We start from the raw sequence: 5,202 nt of genomic DNA, 5'->3' as shown, positions 1-5,202 counted from the left end.
GTGCCACGTGTAAGTTTCAAAAGTTAGTGTGGGAGGTGTGCTTTAACTGAAAGGAAAATAAAAGACAAAACAAAACAAAGCTGGCTGCTTTTTCTTAGTGGTTTAGGGAGCCAGGATGCATTTGCCTGCTACCCTCTCTATATTACAGTTCCCCACATCCATAAAGGAACATTTACACAGTGTTTTCAAAGAGGAGGAGAAAAAAAATGTGTGCTTATATTGGAGGACCACCTCATTTTACCCCAGCCTGCAGAAGAAGGGTGGTTACCTAGCTCACTACTGATGCCAGAGCAGCCCACAGCAGGATTCACCCTTTCCCAAAAGTGCATTTTTATATGTGTTTTTGCTGTTTAAGCAGAGAACTTAGCTGTCACATAGCATCTAGAGGTACTACATTATAAAAAGAGGGGCATTATGCCCACCTTAATAGGGAAACAGAGGCACACGAAGTGTCATAATCAGCCCAGGATTATCCAGCAGGACAGACACACTACTAGAAACCTGATATTCATGTGCAAAAGTAACACTCACACCCTTACACTATGCTACAAATTACCTATATAGCCTGTTTTTTTCCAAGCTTTCACTTCTTTCACATCTTACATCAACATATCCCAAACTCACAATCTCCTGTCCCTGGGCCCAGTGCTGCATTTCTGTAATTGGAATCCACAGAAACCCCTAGAAGAATCAGAGCTGGAGTCAAAACCCATCTAAAGGCATTCTGACCCACCCCAAAGGTGGGTGGCCCTGGCACAGTGCATGGAGTTGTGCAACCAGTTTCTGTTCACTACAACTTTCTGGAGCTTTCAGAGGGAAGAACTCCCATTGCAAGACTTACAACACAGAATTAGTTGTAGGAAACATTTCCAATCAAGCTCGAGCTTTTGTGCTGTTGCATGTACCCTGCTTATTTGTGTGAGTAGTGGTTGCAGCCTAAATGAAGAAACATTTTCAGGTTTAAAAACTGAAGCTGAAGGCACATGCCACTGCGCTTTTGCAATGGGCCTGGAGCACAATGCACTGCGCACGACCCAACCTTCTGCACTCCTCCAGTAGAACAAAACCCCAGTGGTGCTCAAAGACAGACTTTGCTAACTTGAGCTCTTATTTCTGAAAGATACCATTGCAGACTGCAGCAGAAAGACATGCCCAGGGCTAAGCTGCAGCGTGCAGCACGCTGTATTCCACTACTGTAACAAAGAAAGCTGGATGACTTAGCTAAGCCGCACCAAGGCTGGGCTTGCCTCGTCGAAACTCGGAGGATCGGAGCAGCACAGAGGTAACTCAAACCCACAAGACCTGCTGAGCTCTGACTGCGCAACTATTGTCACTGTCCTAAAGAGACAATAGGCTAAATTTAGATGCGAAATGATAAACTCAAATAATAGACACCCCAGTCAAGCAACAACATTGCAGAGAAAACAAGGTGTAAACAGATTTATTGAAGTGGGAGCTCCAAGAACGGGGGTTCTACAGGCACCGGCTCACCTGTGATCAGCATGGAGTGAGGCATGAAGCATGCAGATTAAAGTTTAAGTTGTATCTTAAAAAGGTAATAAAACATTCTTTACTCTCACCTTTATTTATCTGATTTGAATAAGACTCTACACAAATACTGGTATTCCTGAAGTGTCCACTGCTATGCGCTCGTACTGTGCCTTTATTTGAAAGGAGAGAAAAAAGCCCATTAAAATTCTTTTAAGTAACTTGCTGTCATTTGCTTCAAAAAATGAATAATAAAAACACAAAGAGTAAAAGAGGTTTTTGTCTGCAAAGCAGGAAGGGAAGTATTTTTCAAACCTAAGAATGCACAACAGAGCCTGGCCATGAGCCTATTGGCATCTGTGCTTGATCCAAAGGAACTTTTAGACGTCTGTTCTCCCAGAGGACATGTGCTGCTCAAGAAAAAAAAGTTTAAAAAACATGACTGCTTTTAATCTACCTGAAATATGGGATACAGACACAGCTTATTTTGTATTGGTTTTATACTACCCATATTCCTTTTAGCCCGCTGCAACATTATAAGGGTATTTCTGTTCTTCTATCACAGTATATAACCAGCATTTCCCAGAGAACCCACCCAGGTTCGAATAAAGCCATCTGCTTGTAAGTTAGCAATGAATTCTTCTTACAGATACAGGGTACAGAGCAGCTCACACTGTTGCTCCAACAAATTACACTGCTGTTTATTTAAGTAATAATTTGTTCCAAACAGTTGGGTTTTTTTTCCAGCATTTGTTCTTCACATGTGGTTTGCTTCCTCAAGTGTTGATTTTTCATAGCTAAGAGACTTTTTCCTGCCTTTTATCCACCGGGCTAATTGCATTCATATTTTTTTCTGCTTAACGAGAGCTGACATCCAGCTCAGTGCTCTGTAAAACAGGAAGCGATGTATTTCCTCTTCCAAGGAGGTAACAGTTTAAACCAACCTCAGATGAATTGGACATATGGGAAATGGACAAATCCAGCCTTGTGATTATTGGAGATTTTTTCTACTGTGAAAGGGAAGATGTAGTCAAGTCCCTTTGTCCTATCCTCCTGCATCCTGAAATGATCTGTCACCCAAGAGAACAGCTCCTTAAGCCAGCTACCACAAACCACACTCAGCTGTTCACCACCTCCTCACTTGAGCAACCGAATTTCACTCTGCTGCTTCCCAAAGGGATCACAGATTACCTCGGACTAAGAGCACTTGCTTTACCCAAATAAAAGCCCTGATGAGCCACCTGCCAGATCCTCCATTTCCCTTCCAACACCTGCAGTTCTGAGCACCTGTACTGGGCACTGTCTCACGCATCTCTATGTAGTTGAAATCCAGAGGTGAGGTTGGCCCCACATAGCACCACCCAGCTGCAGTAACTGCCTTGTTCCTGGACTGCCTCCTCTGCCCATGGATACGCCCTCATTTATCATCAGAGAGCTCTCTTGCAAATATCCCAAATTCAGAATTCTGTAACAAATTACTATTTGTTACCTGATCGACGGAGGAACTGAGATATCTTGAAGCAGCACATCTGTTTAAGGAAAGGAGCCATGATCTGACACTCAGCTGTACTGCTAATGACTCAAATTAATTGTAAAAAAAAAACCAGCTATCACTTTTTGAACCGCACATGGTATGAAGTGTGCAAATGTAATGTACTTCATTGCAGTTATTTTTGCCCAGGCAAAGCAGAACTGAAACAAAAAACTCATGTAAAAGTTTGAAAATAAAATCTATGCACCAAACCCAAAGCATTCACTCAAATTCCTGCAAGCCAGATCTGCTGAGTTGGACACCATTGGCTCCAACTCTGACAAATCTATTTGCTTCTCATTTGCAATGAAATGTTTTAGGTTTTTTTCTTTATTATGAAAATTCTTATCTGAAAGAATTACATGAATTTTACAAAAGAAAGTAAACCTAAGATATACCTGCACACCTGGAAGCACCTCTGGCTGTCAAACAATTAACACTTTCATCATAACTGGTAAAAAAACCCGAAACCAATAGCTGAAAAGGGTATTCATCAGAGTCCATAAAGGAAGAACAACACTCCCAAGCATTTTAATGGCTAAAGCTGAAATTTCCTCATGTGAGTTGGGAGTCTGAGAACACTAGGCTCTCTGTCTAGAGGATTAGGGCTTTTTCTTTTTTTTTCTTCACACCAGGCTTTTGAAACCAAAAATCTAAACTTTGCTGTGTTCAGTGGCTGGCAACGCCCTGGTACCTCTAACTACCTTTCTGATTCTGCCCTCAAGGAATCGAGTTAACATAACAGAATCGCCGTACCACATAAACATCATAAGAAAAACTGATTTAAAGTTACAGAGGACTTTAGCAAGAGAAGGGGTGCTGAACGCTGCTTGGTCAAAACAGCAGCATGGAGTGAGAAAGAAAACTTCTGTAAAGAGGTGTCTAAAATGGAACAAATTTAGGCAATGCTTTCTGTAAGTTATGCAAAAAAAAAAAGTAACAAAACTTAAAGATAATGTCAAAATGTGCTATCACAGAGCTTTGCCTACTTCCTTATCACGAAGACCAGGGCAAATTATTTCTGTCCATTGTGCTATTTATTTAATAAAAGTTATCAGACTCCAAGACTGCAGAATGTAAATGGAGGATGTGGGAGTTTTAGAAAAGACCTACACACACCCCTCACTCCCAGAAAAGGGAAAATTAGTTTTATATGTTTAAAATATACTCAGCAAGTTATGACACAAAGAAGGTGCTGAAAACAAAGGAGTAACTCAAGACAGATGTCTAAATAAGACATTAACCGGTAGATCCCTGGAGGTATTTAAAAGATGGGTGGATGAGGTGCTCAGGGATATGGTTTGGTGGTGGACAGGTACAGTTGTACTTGATGATCTCAAAGGTCTTTTCCAACCAAATGATTCTATGAGGTAAATACATGGCTTGGTCCTTTACTCCAGCTTCTTAAATACTGCAGAAGGAGAAATAAAAAATTGACTAGCTCTCTTAGTTCCAAGCAGAGAAGGTAGGCTGTGCCAACCTCCGCGTTACTCCCTCTAGCTACAATCCATTAGGAATCTGGGATCTTTCTGTTATGACGACATCATATCTGCAGGTGGTCACATCTGAAAGTCTTGGCTCTGTAATAAAACAGAGATTTCTCTGAAGGCCATGGCCTCAGGCTTGGATCTGCTTTCCCTTGGTAGCAAACAAACTCCAAAGGTGATTCAAAAGGAGGACAACACTTGCTAATGTAATGGTGTATATGCAACTCTGCAGAGGAACCAGATGTTTTGAGTACAGAATTACTGCTGCAATCCTGTAATTCCCCTTTGTTTTAACCCACAAGCCAAACAGCAAGAATACAGGGAAAAGTAGTGGATATACTAGGAAATGTTATTTTGTAGAGCGCTAAACTTGCTTTTGTTGGAGAGATACAATTCCTACCTACTACGATTCTTAGGGTGAGTCAATAAACAAGTACACAAGAAGAAACCCGATTCATGTGACCCGTTTGTGTTATAAGAAGTTTTCAGTGGAGCAAGGCCATCTCTGTCCCATTCAACACCAAACTAATGCTTTGGAAAAGAAGATGAACAGTGTGGGGATAAAAGTTGATTCATCCAGATATTAAAGATGAGGGTTGAGCGCAGAAGCTGCAAGTAGGTCTGAACACTGAGGGTCTGGACAGTAAAAGACAGATAAATTCAGTACAAACAAAGCAATGCTTATGGAATTAGAAA

The sequence above is a fragment of the Phaenicophaeus curvirostris genome, chromosome 8, assembly GCF_032191515.1.
Source record: "Phaenicophaeus curvirostris isolate KB17595 chromosome 8, BPBGC_Pcur_1.0, whole genome shotgun sequence".
NCBI classification, from domain to species: domain Eukaryota; kingdom Metazoa; phylum Chordata; class Aves; order Cuculiformes; family Cuculidae; genus Phaenicophaeus; species Phaenicophaeus curvirostris.
This window is presented reverse-complemented; position numbering follows the sequence as displayed.